Consider the following 18,753-nt stretch of genomic DNA (forward strand, 5'->3'; position numbering starts at 1 on the left):
TGTTAATTGCAGCTTGCTACCCCACCATCGTCCCAAAGAAATCAGAAGCTCATTTTAGGAGTAAAAGACAATGCTTGCTAGGCAATTTTGTTGCATAGTATTTAAGTTGATAAAACCATGCATTTCTTCAGGTCTAACATGTACTCCGGGAATGAAACATCTGATTTTTTTTTAGCTCTGTCCCATTCAACCACAGCCCAGTTAGTGTGCCCAACTTGAACAGTGTGCCTGGGACTTTCTCAATTCTATCCCTGAAATTCTCACATCCAGAGACCCCTTGGCGCTGGGCAAACTGGCACAGTTGGTAACCCTAACTGAAATGAAAGGGAAGAGGGGGATTTCAACCAGTAATTCTCAACCAGGGCACTTTCGTCTCCCCTGTGGATACTTGACAATGTCTAAGGACACTTTTGGTTTCCATGACTTCGGGGGAGGTGTGGTTGCCACCGGCACCTCTGAGGTAGAGGCCAGGGATACTGACGCACGTCCTATAAAGCACAGTACAGGCCACCGTGATAAAGAATCGCCAAAACATCAATAGTCCCATTCTTGAAAAACCTTGATGGAATCCCTTCAAATGCTTCCTTGATGGATTAGGTTTTGTGCTTCCTTCACCAAAGTTTATCTCCATCTATGTTTTTTTTTTCTTTCATAAACATTTCAGTTTCAAGATGGGGATACTCATTTGTGCAGGAAAAAAAATCTTTTATTTTTTTGGTACCACCATACATGAAATCAGGCTTCATTGTTTTAGGAATAAAACATCTGCCTTTTACCCCCAGCTTTGTTCCATGAAGCCAGCATCCCCTATTAGTCCAATAAAATAACTTCAGGAAATTGGTAAAGTCTTGCCATCACCCTCTGTAAATCACCTGCCTTCACCCCCATAAAGACTTGTTTAGTACTGTCTCCCTTATTCCAAAATGTTGGCTTTTCACTCTCCTTGCTGGAGGCCTGTTCTCCTGGCAACACTTGCTGCCCCAGCTCACAGCGGTGTTTCTCACTGGGCGCTGTCTCAGCCACAAATTATGCTTAGCCAATGGAGAGGCACAGCCACCTTAATTCTAAAGGGCCCCTCTGGCTTCAGAGCTCCCTGTAGGATCTTCTGAGGCCTCAGTTGCAGCTTGATTGTCGGCCAGCCTCTCTTTCTGCCCAATTCTGCCTCCTCACTTTCTTACAGGTGTTGTCTCCTGAGACCATTCCCCAACACACCTCCCACCTGCCACTCTCCATCACAGAGCCTCTTTGCAAGGAACATATCCTAAGCTGCTCCAGGGTCCAGTCCCAAGTTCACGGAACCCGCCCTTTCTCAGACCTTGGCTGAGTTTTCACTTTGCCTATGTTTGTTTTTTTTTTTTCAACTTTGACTATTCTTGCCTCGTTGTCAAGAATATTTTTTAAACCAGCACCTCTGCACCATGTATTCAGGATGAAAAGAGTAAGACAAAGCACCTGAAAGTCTTAAATAAAATTGGGTCTGTCTCACTATGAAATCCACTCAATCACTGAATGCTAAAACTTAGGATATTAGTCACATGGAACCACATTTGTATTCATCCAAAACAGCAACTACAACAAAACCCAGAATGTGATGTCACATCCATCTCTGTTAGCACATCTGTCAAGCCAGATTGCCATGAAGTTTTCTAAAAGCTAATAGGAAGCATCAGCAACAACAACAACAACAACAACAAAAAAGAACAAAAAAAAAAAGCTTAGTGATCTCCAGACATGGCTCCTCCTATATAATTAAACTCTATTTCTTTTTCTAAATTACAAATGAACAATGACTAACACTCTGGTTAAAAGAAGCCCTATAATATACGCAGTAAGTTTTACCCACAATGACTTTTTAAAAAATATATATTTAATATTCTTGTAAGTGGTTAGCCCTTAAAATTATTACAGTATCCCCACCCCCAACTCCATGTTTTCCCACTTTTTTAACCACTCATCCAAGCACCTATCATCCTCTGTCATGAATCACAAGGCCCTTCCTAATTTCCAATCTTCTGATGCTTGAAACACAAACCCGATTTCTGCCAGGCACATACGAACAGGTCTGTCCTCCCATCAATCATCTGAAAGACTCGGTGACGAGGCAGGAGAACTAAGTACTCAATTTTTTTCTTATCTTATTTTAAGGTGTCAAAAGTGGAATTAATGGGCCACAGAAAGGTGCTATTAAAAGGGAAAAAAAAAAAGTAGACATAGGAAATGAAGTTCATGTGCAGAGACCAGGACTTGGCTTTGGATGTACCTGGTGAAGGTGTATTGACTATTTGACCTAAATGTGGACAAAGAGGCTTCTGAAAACCCAAACTATAAATTACACATGACTCGCACGTGCCTCTTTCCTCTCTTGAAAAGTGGTTTTCCTCCACGGTCAGGCACAAGGACCATACATCCCACATCAACCGGAGCAACTCTATCTTCATTTTCAGGTCGAGTCATGGGCTAGTCTTCTTTGCATAGGATCTAATTCATTAAAGAACCCATTAAATGTGCTCTGAGCTGGGCACTCTCAACTAGATTGACCTGTGTGAAAATGATTCTTCCCTGGGATTTTAAGTTATGGAGGTGACTGAGTGCTGCCATGGAGATGTCAATGCCACTGAAAACAGAATTTATTACTTGTGTTTCCTGAGAGAGAAGGCCACGTCACACCACCCAGGGCCGTAAGGGCAGGCAGACGCAGGAGCGAGGGCAAAGCCAAATATGCAGGCTGTGTTAGGGTTCCCTCAGGACAGTCAAGGCAGGGTGAGGTAAACAGTCTCAGACAGACTCGTTTAAGTGGTTCCTGCAGGCCTGAGGGCACTGGGACTGTCCCTGGTTGTCTGGTACCTGGCCCCGATTGCTTTCAGGCAGGGGGAGTACTGGCTGGGTGAGTGAAATTCCGAGAAGAAGGCAGGTGAGGCCACAGTCTTGATGGACTAGTCTGCATGGGAAAAGCATTTATACTCCAGGCAAGTGGTCAAAGCCCCAGGAATTAACCAGCCCTGGGGACCCAGGCAGTCTGTCCCTGGGTCTGCATGGCATCTCCAAGGAGAGATGCCAACACATTGCAAGATACATAGAAAATTAAACATAACATTATTAGTACACCCCCGAAGAACCATTTCTTTCCAATATTTTAAGCACTACACTATACCTTCCTGAAAACATAGGATTGGACAGTAGAACATGGATTTTTCTGGTTGGCATTGAAAAACGTCTTCTTTCCCTAAGTGAATTTGGAAAGGAAGATAGCCCTTGGAGAAAACTGTGAGAGGCCTCTGACGAGCCGTAGTTTCCAAGCGTTAGCTGGGCTTTTTGTGTCTAAGGGAAAAGCAGTGAGAGAAGGCTGGCTAGGATCCAGCCCGGCCTGTATTCCTGGTTGTCTGCACACCCAAGGTAAGTTCAAGGAGGGCGACATGAATGAGTGACTACACTGTGGAGAAGTGGCGACCAAATTACGGGGCCGTTAGGAGGCTGTTCTCATCTCTTAATAGGTTTAGACTGCTGTTGAACATGTATCCTGTTCAGATACATGGGGTGTACGTGAGGCTGAGTGTACATGCGTGTTGGTGTGTCATTCAGCTGCTCGTCGGAAAGCTGGAGACGCACACAGTTTTCTAAGGAATTGTCCTGCCAAAACACCTTGTGGTTTTCGCTGGTTTTTGTTTTGTTTGGGGACTAAACTAATTTCACTTTGGGGAAAAGCATGACCGAGAAGAAAGACATGGGCAAGACCCAGCCCTGAGGACAATATGTAGAACTCCCTATGGAATCGGGGAACAAAGATAGGCTGTTGAATGCCCATTCATTAATTAGTTCACCAAATGTATATTCTGTTTGGCAACGTGCTAAGAAGGGCTCTAGTTGCTGGGAAGCGTAAACGTGAGTAAGTCAGGCCAAGGCCCTGGTCCTGTCTCTTCATGTTTACACTGTACTGGGAGAGAGACATTATCTATCTATCTATACGTTACATATCATCGGTTTGTTTTATTTTAAATGTGCACTCACTTTATTCTACATGTGATGATTTAAAAAAAAAATATATATATATATATATATATATTTATATGTATATGTAATCTTAAATATACATATTTATGTTGCCTTCTGATGTAGAGATGTAACAGAAAGAACAGGGAAACCAGAACAGCTATCCCAACAACCCAGGTGAAAGACCAAGACGGCATAAATTAGGTCGCTGTGAGTTGATTGGTGAGTAGTGGGTGTATAGAGAATATTTTTGGAAGTTGGAACTTGCAGGTCTCACACTTAAAAGATTCACTGAATTCTAAAACACCAGGCAGGTCTTTGAAGAAAAAAAAAAAAAAAAGATAGGCGGTAAAGGGAAGTAGGACTTTTTCTCACACTTCATCTTCTGCGCGGCTCTGGGCAGAAGATGCGGGATTCGATCAATGTCACAGTTCTATCAATGCTGCACAGTTACTGACAGTGATAAGCGTCAGTTAGTGGGGAGAAGGCAGGACGCAGAATAGCAGCTGCAGAGTGGATGAAGCCAGGCGATTAGAAGACGAACGCCCCTCCTCTCCAGCAGGTACTAAAGGGAGAAAATGTGGGGATGGCAGGGAGACAGGCTCCAGAGACTATGCCTGTGTGAATTACCCAGGGACAGGGGCTAGACTCTGATCATTAGAAATGGCTCCTACCCTGCCTCACTCACTTATGTTTTCTTTTGTGTTTGCGCCATGCCTGATACACTGATGAGAATATTTCGCCACCTTTTATAGGTGACCAGGAAGAAGTGAAGAGCTGTCCTCTCGATATAAGAGCATGAGGCAGAGGTCATTAACACAGACAAACTTGCTCACTCAAGTTGCCCATTTCTTGGAAACTAGAAAGAGACACAGCAAGAAAGACCAAGGCACATCTTGGTACTGACAGCCAAGATAGCATCCTTGTGAAAAACAGACTTCAAGTCATAAAAATTGAGGGACACTTTCCCACAGCTGGCTTCCCCCCACCCCCTCCCCCCCATAGCTGGATCTCCAACTTTGTATTATATGACAAGGTAACATTTTTATGAACAAGTTGCATGTCTGTGATCAGCCTTCCTATGAAATTAGTTTTGTCCCAAATGTCTGTTATTCCAGTTGTTAAATTACTTCATGTCATGCTCCAAGGCTTATATAGTATACAACAATCAAACAGGAACAACACTTTGCATAGCATTAAATGCCAGATATTCTCTGACACTCCAGTAATTGAACGACAGCCAAAGAAACCGGTGCTTGCGAAGGTTCCTTGCTGTCCTGATTGCCAAGTGCGCCCAGCCCGGGAGAGGCGGGCTTGCCAAGTGTCAGTGCCGTGTTAACATTGTTATTATTCTCCCCGAGTGAAGTATCGAATGCCATTTCCTCTGAAGGTATTATTGACGGTGAGGATTACCATTACAGTTGGTATAATTATCGCAGCACCAATGACTGAGTCCCCTTCATCAAATATTTATGTAACTATGCTGGCTCTTTCAGTAATGCTGATTTTAAAGGTGTAGGGTGGACTGTTTCATAGAATCTTTGTTACCCAGCTGAATATTTTATTCATATGTGGGCGTCCTAGGTGCTGAAGAGTGAGGGGGAAATACAGCACTCGACAAGATTTTCCTCACAGGTGGATGAGGAGGAACCAGAGGGTGTTTACCTGGATGAGAAAGCCTCCTGCTATAATAATCAGCTCAGTTTTCTACATTCTGTTATCTAGTGGGGTAGCTTCTCTCCTGTTTTGCATCCAGATGCATATCTGAATAGAATGATAGAACTTTCTAGAATAGTGAAAGGGGGGGGGAAGAACACATTGCAAAATATGTGGCTGTATGGATGGTCCAAAGGGAAATACCTCTCTTTCTCTGATACCACAAAAGACATATAAAAATCCACTCAGAAGTCTGGAGCTTGGTAGCTTAGCCATCTTGGACCTTGGGGATTGAACCCTGACCTGTGCTCTAGGTTCATAAATAGCTTTTTGATATATCATAGATTTGCTGCTCTGAGGATTCTAGATAGATTTAGAGGGGAGGTGAAGGGTTGTCAGAAGAGGGGATATGTGGGGTGGAAAGGAGTATGATGTCATGGGTGTTTGAGTGGGGGCATCAAAGAAACGACAGAAGAGGAGTCAAACTAGGAAACATTTCTAATTTTCTCAGGTTTAGTAGAAGAATATTATTGCCACATTGATAAAGTGAGGGTCTGCTGCAAATCTCTCTCTAGGAGAGTTGATGCTTAAAAACCTACAAGTATTTACTTAAGAAAGGGCACTAGGGTTACGTGCATTTTTAATGTTAAATTAAAGCAGTGTCCTGTGTGGCATTGAGAAGTCCCCCACTACCATTGCACCACGACGGAGACAGGCCATTAGCCTTCATTAGCAAATCAGGGCCTGAGCTAACCCTGCTTCCTGGCTGATTATAAAGATTGTGATACAGTCCATGCCACTTAATCTGGACCCAGGTAATCAGCATGTCTTAATTAAGATGCCCCGCTGGGAACCAATTTAATGTAATATATATAATAGGATTTCAATTCTGCTGTAGCGTCTTTGTGCTAGATAATAGGGGTGGCTGGAGAAGCTTTATGTCACTAATTTCACAAACTGAATACAATCTCAGTATCTCAGCATGAGTATTTTGAAAGCTCAGAAGAGAAAAAAATGAAATAACATCAACTGTTTTAGAACGGTGTAAAGGGAACGGCTTTTAAACTCCTTTTCATCAATGTCTCCTTTTTCGAAGCTATGTTTAAGAGCACAAGTGATAGCATCAATTGATATTCTCTCTCTTTGTGGAGGGTCTTTGTAGTTGTTCAATATTTCTTGAATTAAAAAAAAAAAGTTCCCCTAATTCCTTTTTCGATCATTTTAAGGAGAAATAAGATTTGCCCTAGTATTCTGATTTGAAGAACAATAAAGTAGATAATGAAGACGACTTGAATAAAATTAGGGTGCTGCTGGGTATTTATTGTTAATGCTTTATGTTTTGATTTTTATGACAATCGTATATTTCAGTTTCACCCAAAATCAGACAGCCATCTACTTATTCATCTATCCATTCACCCCCTCCATTCATCCATCTATCCATTCACGCATTTACATATTATCCATTGATTTGTTTGGTCAGTCATGCATTTATTTCACCATCTCTATGGAGCACCTCCAATATGACTAACCCTTTAATGAATGCTGGCTATTGACATGTGAATAAGTTAGTATCTCATGATGCTACCCTCTCTGCAGCTATGAGCCCTGCACGAGCAAGCTATGCCAGGAATGTCTACAGACATGAAGACCCTTAGGAGAGGGTGGGTGTTGTCAGAGGAGTTCACAATGATCCGAGATGGAGGCTAGGATGATCAATTATAGTAAGTGGTTGGGAGGTGGCTTGACTCAGTGAGAAGAGCCTGGGAAGTTATTGCAATTTAGAATTCTATATAAAAGCTTATTGAAGTTCTCTCTCCCCAAGTCAGTTTTAGTCCAGGATGATGTTATCTGTTTTCGAAGGTGTAAGAGTTTTAGCTTCAAAATAAAAAAAATTAAAAAAAATTCAACATTTATCTATCTATCTACCTACCTACCTACCTACCTACCTACCTACCTACCTACCTTCTCTGCTATGCCTTAAGCTTTCTTTTGGAGAGGGTGAGATCAAGAGTGATGGTAGAGATTTTTGACATAACTCACTGAAAGGTAATTCTCCCATGAGCACAGGCCTGAGAAAGTACAGGCTGAGAAAGTTAACCCCATATGATAAGTTTTAAGGGGAAAAGAAAAAAAAAAAGATAGAGGCCTTGAATAAGTCACCTCTATCCATTCCATTCTGTTTGGCAGAGATTGCAAGAAAGCTCACAGCAGTGAAAGGTAACAAATGGAAACCCTATTTCAATTGCATCACATTCTTGGGACTCAGGGTAGGTGAGTTAAATGACTATACTTAATTAAATTAACTACTTCCCAATCAATTGCATTCATCGGGTTGTCTAACCACTCTTACAATATCTACCAATGATTATGTCATATTTTTAAAACAATTATATACTTTCAATTGAGCTAGTGCATTTTTGCTTTCTTACCTCAAACTCTTAAATCCCACAGGTTTCCTTAGGCCAGTCAGAAAATAGTTATTTAATAAATATAATTAATTTGTGTTCTTACAGCTGCTAACGCAGATTCTATGTCGTAAACCAAACAATTGCTGAAAAGTTATATTTTGCAAACACATGTAGAAGAAAGGTATTAGCTTGTCAGAATGGGGTTTCTTTCAAACTCCTTTCCACTAACTGTGGGAGCCAAAAATCATAAATGTTGGTCATACATATTTATATAGTATTTAAAATTCTGTAATTCATTTAATGTACATTTTATCTATTCACCCCAGTGATGCATCTCTGAGGGCCGAATCATTACTTTCCTTTTATACATTCATAACTTCATATTTACAAAAGTTGGCATTGAGCAAATCACTTAAACAGCTCCACCATGAATGTGTGAAATTTTGAACTTGGACTTTTTTCCCCCAGGTTCATGTGACTTCAAATATCTCAAGTGACAAAGAAAATCGTATGCATTTGGACATACATTTGCGAAATTTTAGCAAATGACACTTTAATGTCTACATCTAGAGACATTGTTTAAACCTTTCCAAATGACAGATAGTACAAATCGAAACCAACCTTATTAACATTGCTAAAGCTTGGTTGAATATTCAGCATACCATTCAGAGCGCTGTGCTATATGTTAGCCATCACAGCTATCCTGTGGAATAGCTACTGTTATTATCTCCTTTTAACCAGCTAAAGGCCGGAGAGGTTAAGTGACTTGCCCAGGGTGATTCAATCTAGAGCTGGAGTCCAGTCCTGGTCAGGCGGGCTCTAACACACATGTTAACTCCTGCTCTTGCTATTCCTCATAAAGCACTGGTTTTTATTGCCTCATATGTGCCATTTCAGAATTCTAGATTTTATCCTAAAACTGAAAGGCATGTGCCTTTGCCTCCTGATATTGCCTGGGAAATTGCTGTTCTATCACTCCCTGCGCAGAAACATGAAGGCCTCTCCCAGAAACCTGAAATTCTCAGGAAACCTCGCTTGATTATTACAGCTGAAAGCTTTAGACTGCTGAATTGTTTCTAAGTTGTGTATCTGTTTTTGCAAGTGAGTGCTGGTAGCTTGAGACTACTCTGACAACAACGAGACACCTTTCTAATGAGCTCAAGGATAACATGGATTAATTGGAAGGGATGAGGAATCTTTAGAAGCAGCTAGAACTTAAAGAAGCTAAAAATCAATCATACTCTCTCAGATACCTCTCTCTCTCTCTCTCTCTCTGTCTCTCTCTCTGTCTGTCTCTTTCTCCCCCTCTGTCTCTCACTCTCTCTCTCCTTTCTCTTCTGAAGGTCACTGATTATTACAACATTCTAGGGAGCCGTCAAGTTGTCTAGATTTCCTGGGAACTGATGCTCGTTGAGCCAATCTTGCCATTTTAAAATACCTCCAAAAGTAGCTTTAAGAACCAGCCTATATGAGAAAAATGGAGCTATTGAGACCAAATATTAATCAACTTATCAGTGAAAGCAAGTTTATAGCACAGCATCAACAGGGGATGCCGTGGCCGCTGCCACGCTCTTTCAGACCTTCCACAGTGAGGCGAGCTTCTTGTACTCTTGTGCACATGACTGAGCAACGCGTGTTTCAACAGACCGAGTCACTGCCGAAGGCTCTGGCCTCCTGGAGACAGGGTCCCCTCCATCCGGCAGCCTCTTCACCAACTGCTCGCCACCGCTAATGAAGGCCTAGTTCCTCCACCACGTGCTTCTGTGGTAACTACAGTTTCCTTCAGTCTTCTATCTTGTCCTGCTGACAATGACTAGTGGGCTTTCTCAAGAGCCCGCTCCTGGGAGGAGGGAGTGTACCTGTTCCGGAGTTGGGAAGTCAAGGGCAAGTACAGACGGAATGGGTCCCATTAACAGATGCACATCAGCGTTGTTGACTCGAGGTAATGGAACAGAGGTCCTAAGCTGGTGGGCTGAAGTCGGGAAACGAGAAAAGACACCTTTACTGGGCACCAGGGAGAAAGGCCAGAGCAGGAGGCTCCTGAAGGTCAAGTAAGAACATGCTGGAGTCACAGTATCTAATTAGTTCCCACCTCGATTCTTGATTGGACACGGTGTCAGGGTACTGAGATGGAAAATTCCATAACATATGCAGAATAATCTAAGATTTAGATTTGGGGAGGGCCGGCAGAGTGGCTCAGAGTGCGAGCTCTTGAGCAACAACGGTTTGATTCCCGGCCCGAGCTGAGCTGTTGGAAGGATGGCTCAGCTAAAAAGAAAAAAAAAGATTTTGGTTTGGGGAGGTTGAGATTCCTCAGTACCTAGAGAGCTGTATTCATGGGAGTGTCATCACATGTGGATATAACTAGCAGAGGGAAATCATAAATTTTCATTTCAATCTTTAAGTAAATAAAAGTAGATAAGGTCACTGCCCACCCTAAAATTATATACACCTCTTTTGCTCAATTGTTGTTTTTTTTGTTTGTTTTTTTCTTATAGATCAGAAAACTGAGGGTCAAAGAATTTGAGCAGCTTATTTAAAACCCTAGGATTAGTTTGGCTAGTTCAAAAACTATAACTGAATTTTATTGATTTGCTTCCCCATGCTTTTTCCCTTTAGGCATACCACCTAAATTTTAAAAAGAAAATGCAAACAAAGAAACAACAAACTTCCAATTTGGGGGAAAAAAATACAATAGGGAATTCACAGACAATAATCTAAACATGTTCAATTGATGGTCTATTGAAAAATTTAATCTTTCAAGGCTGAAAACAGTTTATATAATTTTTTATTACATTTCCCACTGTGTCTATGTTTTGTTGTCTTAAAATTGAACACACAAAAAAAGAATTTTCATTTTGTGCCTCTTTTTTTTTTTATTCCCAGTGTACCAATAAGACACTGATATTTTATGATTTTCTAAAAAATGGTTGGAATGAGCTATATCAGTTTTTCTTACAGGCAACAGGAGACTCGACATTCCTCTGTCATATCACAGGTTCTGGAAAGAGGAAAAATGGGCCTCTGTGATGATTGAACCAATCATCAAAACTTTAGCCAGGATTGCCAGGGCAGATGTGGGGGTGACAAGAAGAGTTTGAAGTTTGAATGTGAGAGTCTATAGTCATTATGGGGGGTAAAATCTGCTTCAATAAAAAGTGCCTTTTTTTTTTTTTTTTGGTTTTACCTTAGAATAGATTTATATTGCTTTTTGATTCCAGAGATACTGGAATATTCATGTATTGAAAAGTAATTCAAAGTTTTCACTATAAGAAACTTATGGGTGGATTACAAAGAATTGAATGAAAAGAAAAAGAAGACCATCCTAAGGGGTATGGAAATCCTCCCCATATGACCCCAAGCTCTCTTTCATCTTAATTTCCTACAGGCCACCCCTCAGTTTCTACTATAGAAATATAGATAACCATATTTCTCTCAAATGAAATTTTATCCCGATGCATATTGAAACTTATTGTTATGTATATCAGAACAGTCCCCTGCATCTCTCTCTCTCTTAATAATTCCCCTCACATTGAAATTGCTCCCCACACTAAGCTTCTAAAAGTCTGTAATTCTTTTGAATATTCTGGAAAGCTTTCCTGACTCCATTTGCTTCTCCTTTTGGAAAGCTTGTGATGAAGAGTTCTCATCTCTTGTCCTAATCTTTGCTTTCTCTGCATACAGGAGTATGGTCTAATCTTTAATTTTTTTATAGATTTCACTTTCAAAACACTTGCCATTTGCATATTGCATGTTGTCACCCTGAACTCCCCATCTTATGCCAAATGTTGGCGTTTGCTTCTAATTTAGAGACATTTCTTTTTCCCAGTGTTCCTACCTGCTGTCACCTTCCATATTAGTAGCATGCCAGTTTGTGCGAATACTTGAATATTTATCAGATTTGCTTGATTTATAAAAACAGTGGACAACAGGGGAAAGTAACTACAGCAGTCATAAGTGGAGTGTCATAAAAATATAACGAAATAAAAAACAAGATAGAAGACGTAAAAATGAGTACCAAAAGCAGAGCATGTTGAGGGTTTGCTGGACACCATTGAGCTTAAGCCAGTTATCCACGTTTGATTTTCAAACAAAGAAATAAAATTAAAGAAATGATATGAAAAGCTAGTTTATATTATTGAAAATTGCATCTAAAATAGAAGGTAAAATCAGTGATATACTATCATGTTTTAGTTTTCTAGAAATAAATTACCATAATAATTTGTAATTCTAATATGCACAATTAGCATTTTTGAATTTTGGCTGCATTTTTATAAAAGTATTATTTACAAGGTGGGCAACTTCCTGCATTATTTAGCTGAATTAATTAACATCATAACGGTCCCTTCTTGCCAGAATTTCTCACATTGCTAGCTTTTGGGATGTAAAAGGAAGATATTCTACTCTTTTCTTGTATGTGAAAATTAAGGCTTTGAGATTAAGGCATAATCTCTAATGCCATATTTAAAAAAAAATGGTATAACCTGAAAATTAAAATTTTGCCTTTAAATCTAAGGTGTTTTTTTTTCTTATTTTGATACTCTATCATGTATTAATATAATTAATGCAACCCACTTAATATGTGGATACCTTTCCATAAGATGCCAAAGAAATACTAATACAGCATTAAAAGTAGTTAAAAGACAATTAAATGATATACAGTAATCACTGATTATAAAACTTACTGAGAATTTGCTTTTCCCATCTCCCCACAATATTTTCCTCACATTGAAACCTAGCCCTTCCCTTATTCCAAACATCTAAAATGTCATTAAATCCAACTCACAGAGTTCTTGTGTCTCTGCCTTTCCTTCCTGGCTCTGCATTTTATTATGTGGATGACTTGAGTTGCTACATTTGTTTCAACTTTCTTGCCCCATGCATACACCAATATCTGAACTCTATACAATCTATAAGGACAAGGTAGTTGATATGCGATGGGAGGATCAGTCTTCCTTACACATGAGGGAGGGAGCCATTTCAAACATTTATCGGCCATCTTTAAAACTCTCCTGCAAATGTTTGCACTTTTACTGAGGAGCCCTGTAAAACAAATAGTGTGAATACCCCCTTGTATTTTCCACAGCGAGAGAAAATGATCACTTTAGAATATATTAGTACAACAATCTGAGACACTGTTTGTCCTAAAGTGATCATTTCATCTTGGGCCTCTCTTTACTCTGTTGAGATCTAACACCTACATGATTGCTGCCGTATAACTGAAAACAGGGGGTAAAAACACAATGATTTTAAAGCATCTTCCCAGAGAGAAGCAACTGTATTTTATCTCCTTATAAGACTGAGTTAAATCCCCATGAGTTGTGGTGTGTTGAACAGGTATTTAACTTCATTAAACATTATATCCTTCTTCTTAAAACCGTGCGTAATCATACGAATCCTGTAGTGAGTTAGGAAAATAAAGGGTATGGGAGCATAGAGTCAATTCTCAATGACGTGTATCCTTCACCTTTACCTTCAAATCCTAATGAAGCTTGTGCTTCCTATTTTCAAGGCTTCTCAACAAAATTTCTTCAGGTAAAAAATAAAAAAAGGTACTGTATCAACCAGTAAATATACTGTCTTCCAGTGTACAGACTGATGCCGGATCAGCTTTAGAAAAATGCTGCACAAGAAGCTTTTGATGGCGGGGAGAATACTGCCGCCAGTAGAAATGAAGGACAGAAGTACAGTAGCTCAGAGAAGGATCCTAGGAGTGAAGAGGGGGTGTTCCCAACAACAGAGATCATGATGAGAAAGGAAGGTCATTCACCAGTAACATTCACGTGCTAAGCGGAGACGAACATGTGCTCCCAGGGCATTTGTTCTTGCTGTTATTTTTGCTTTGTTTTTTGTTTCCTCTGAGTATCCGATATCGTGGATAACCTTATAGATTTAGATATAGTCCCAAAACTTATTGAGGGGAAGACAGGACTTGGATGAACTGTGTCTTATCAGGTATAGATTAAAAAAAAAAAGAAACGGAAAAGGGTTGCTGAATTACAATGCTGAACCATCAGTCAGAGTTAATTTGGAAATAAAACGGATTAATACCTCTCATTTTTCATTCTGGTGAACTAACTCCATAATTTGACGTAAACTGTGTCAGACATAAGCCAAAGGTCCTCATCGTCCTGCTCCTATCTGCCTCCCGACTACCCTGGACCAACACGGGAGCCTCTCTCTCACCCAATCACCTGAATTAGAAATCTGAAGTCTCATCAACCTTTCCTTTCCTTCATCGACATGCATCTGATCAGGTATTACTTAATCTAACCTCACCTTTCGATTCCAATGCCACTGCCCTAGTTCATAATTTCTCTCCGGGACAACATGTCAATGGCCTTTTTCCTCGGGATGGCCACCTTCCAGTTCTGCCCCTGTCATCCCTTCATCACTGAAGTCCGATCTTTCTGAAACCTAAATCAGCCATACAACTCTTCTGCTTGAACCTCTTCGCTGGCACCCAACAGCAATGTACAATCTAAAAGCTTTCGCTGTGTCACGTGACTACCTTTCCAGAATCATACAAGGCCACTTACCTCTCTCGTAGCCGACTTTTGGCCAAGCTGAACTGTCTGTCTCCTTCCAGCCATGATTTCTCAGGCTGTTCCATGGATGCACGAGATGTATCCTCTTCCTGGAATTCTCCATGTTCACCAAGTCTGCTTGGGAGGAAAAAAAAAAAATCGAAATTTTTTTTCAAAAATCAGCTAGTTTAACATCTTACATTTTTGTGAATTCTCAAATGTCATCTTCTGCCCTCCGCAGTTCCCACCCCCTAAAAAGATATGATATCACCCTCCTTAGGGCACCCCAGCATAGCGATGAGGCACCTTGACTCTAGCCAGCCAGCCCAGTTCCTGATTGAGCCACCTGCTCTCCCATCATTTCAGGCAGGTGAGTCAAACTCTAACCCCAGTTAGCCCTCAGGAAAACAAGACATAGGCATAGCACATCTAGCACACCAGGCTGTTGTGAACATCTGATGAGATGATAGCCGTAAATATTCAATTCACTGTGTGGTAGGTGAAACGCTTAATAAATGATTGTTCTTTTTATTATGATTAGCAAAGACCATAGATCACTATGATAAATGTTGGCAGGCACTGAAAGATCATGACTTGTTTACACGCTATTTCTTCATAAGTGGTCGAGTTCCTTGCGGGAAGAAACTACATCTTATTCAGCTCTTCGTTCCTGTACCCCGGGTCTCAGCACCCGGTCTAGGACACAATGCTTTCTGAATGTATGAGTGCATTTTTCTAAAATAAGAACTTTTTTTTTTTCCTCTTGTGCTATCCTCTTTTATTGACATTTGCATCCCTTGTGAGAAAGTATTTCAGGCAGTGGCATTTCAGAAAAACACAACAGTGCTGGATTTCAAAAAGTGCATTTCTTGGATGCCACGTTTCAGTGAGTGGACCTCAGGAAACCGTTTGCACACAGCAGGTTGTTAGATGAAACGGAGATGCCCTTGGTTCGAAAGCCCAGGCAGAAGCCAGTTTAGTACCTGCTAACCTCTGAAAAGTATACTGCCCTAACCATTACCTCCAGGTATCCCCAAATACAATAAAACCCAATTACCTTGACGCCATGTACCAGTGAAAGGAGAATGACTGGTAACTAACTTTGTTTTTCATCAAGTGCTTTGAAAAAGACCCCTTGCTATCTAGAAGTGAAACGCAGTTACCCAACAGGGTTTTATAGAACGCAACTTCGAAATAAAGAAGACTGGAAAGCCTCATTCACATTAGAAACAGTTCCTTGGTGTTTTCCTTATGAGAGTTACTAAGATTAAATTATTGAACGCAAGGACCATAGAGATGTTCATACACTTTGACCCAGAGAGCTCAACATCGAAAGGTTCAGTATAATCAAACAAATTAGGATGGTGTTTATCTCATAGTTTCGGCGGGATTATTAAGTGAGGAAACACATGTAATTTGATCTGAAGCCACCTCTGGTGCTGTCCAGCACATATCATGAGTCTGTATGTGTCTCCATGTTTTCTTTTGTCTTCCTTCTCTAATGGGCAGCTTTTTGGCTTGAGCACACTTTATTAGCCATATGTAGATGCTCACTCTTTTCTCCTGAATTGATATAATCATATATATATATATATATATATATATATATATATATGAAACGTTCCTATAGTCACTTTCCTCAATGCACTTATAGTCTTAGAAACAGACTGTAAACAAATTATTATCCTATAATAACAATCATTTATTAAGCACATACACAAATATTTGTTATGTATAACTTTTATATATGTATAATCTATACATATACATATATAACATACATGTGTTATATGTTATATAATATATAGGTTGTATGTGTTATATAATATATAACATATAACATATATATCACTGATATATTGATCACTGCTGATACACACACACACACACACATATGGTATTCCTTATAGGTATATAATCTATATACTTTTACTAATAATATTATTACACATATACATACACACACACTCACACACATTGGGGGTTAGGTCCACCGAGAAAAAAAATGTATATATTCTCCACAGCTGTAAAATGTTTCAACAGACGAAGAAACCAGGTTGTGTTTTTCTCTTTCAAGGTGCTGGTTTTAGGGATTGGCATTGTAATTATATTTTCAATGAAACTTTCCAGATTAAAAACTATCCCTGTTTCACAAGCAAAGTACCAATACAGTACACATTTCATTATCGTTGTCAAACATCAAATTACATTAAATCCCAGCTAATCTTCCATGACCTTGCCTACCACATTGTTAGCAGTCACAAAGTACAAAATATAAAACATTCTTTTTAAAACATAGATAACGCATATTAATAATGAGTAGGGCAGGCTGCTGCCAGTTCAGATGTTGCCAACCACAGGCGCATGAGTGATTGCGTTCTCACAAAAGAGCTGGAGGTGAATTCCCAGTGGTCATGACTCAAATACTGGGTTTGTATTTAGCCAGCTGCACATTTTTTGAACAGAATTGTTGTTTTACAATCATCCTTATTACAGTAATTGGAACACTAATGTTACTTAACGGGTGACCTGACAGATGGAAATGTGTCAGTCAAAGGGTTTTTTAATGCTTTCAAATTCTTCGCTCTTTTAACAGGGAAGGTCAGGAAGCACCAAATCATGGAGCTTTCTAATTTAATGTACCAGTGCCCCATGCAGTAATAATTATTACAACCATTTTACAGACTAAGAAAATGAAAGCACATAATGGACTGAACCAAAAATAACACTTTCTTTGTCTTGATTCCAGAACCTGTGTTTGAAATGGGGATAAGGGAATAGGAAACTCATATTTACTGAGCTCTTATTATATAGGAGACAGCATAGTACTTTTCTTATCTTTTTTTTTTTTTCCCCTTCATGGTCATAGGTATTTTTATGCCCATTCCATAGCTGAAAACCCTGAGAGCTGAAATGAGGAAGGGAAATCACCCGGGTCACATGGCAAATAAACGGTGGAGCTTATGTCTGCAGTCTTCCTTATTTATTTAAACACTTTATAAAAAATGAAATATAATATCTGAACTTTGAGTCTAAAATAAGAGCTTTACTCAAATTTTTGATACATATTGGCAGCTGTAATCAGCCCAATGATTTTAATCGAAACACATGCCCTCAGAATTTAAGTGCCCTTTTTCCAGTGTTTATAGGATGACTGAATGAGGCAAATATACTCAACCATCAGATTTTCTATTGACTAATTGGCAATGATATCAATTATTATTTAAGGAGATCCTATGATGTGTCAGCCCCCATACAAAGCAGTTTATCTGTATTGTTTTAGTTACTCCCCAGAAGAATGCAGTGAGGCAGTGCAGCAGATAGAATCTGAAGGTATCCTGTTCTTCCCCCTGAGAAACACATTCTTAGACACTAAGCCTGCTACTGCTGCAAAGGGGCTTTGTAAACAGAATGAAATTACAAACTGTGTAGATGGAATCGCAGTCACTAGTCAGCCGATTTTAAAATAGGGAGATTAGTAAGGGCGGCCGGTTAGCTCAGGTGGTTAGAGCGCCGAGCTCACAACACCAAGGTAGCCAGTTCAATCCCCATATGGGCAGCTGAGCTGCACCCTCCACAACTAGATTGAAACAACTACTCAACTTGGAGCTGATGGGTCCTGGAAAACCTGTTCCCCTATTTTAAAAAAAAAAAAAAGATAGTGAGAAAGGAAAAAATAAAATAAAATAAAATAAAATAAGGAGATTTGCCTGGATCATCTGGATGGGCCCAATGTCAGTACATAGATCCTTAAAAGCAGCAGAAGGCCCTTAAAAGCAGCAGAAGGCAGAGGAGACGCGACAAAAGGGGAGATGAGAGAGATTCGAGGGATGAGAGGGACTCGACCTGCTGCAAATGGCTTTGAAGGTGAAGGCAGCCAGGAACCAAGCTCTTCATCACTACAGTGAACTGCCCTCCCCCCAGCTAACGTCTTTGAAGACCTCTCATGTAAAGCGTATGATTGAAACTGTATTAGCAGCTTCCAAATACAACATGTTTCAAGTTTTCCAAATATAAAGGTTTTAAGTTGTTATTATGAATACAGAGCCTGTTGCAACAACAGTAATGCCTGGTTCTATTTTGGACATCAATTCCATTTGAGAGCAAATATTCTAACATACAAACAACTCAAAGGAAACACTTACAGGGTCGTGCTTACTCCCTAAATCACAGCT

Source organism: Hipposideros armiger, unplaced genomic scaffold, assembly GCF_001890085.2.
Source record: "Hipposideros armiger isolate ML-2016 unplaced genomic scaffold, ASM189008v1 scaffold_249, whole genome shotgun sequence".
Lineage (NCBI taxonomy): Eukaryota > Metazoa > Chordata > Mammalia > Chiroptera > Hipposideridae > Hipposideros > Hipposideros armiger.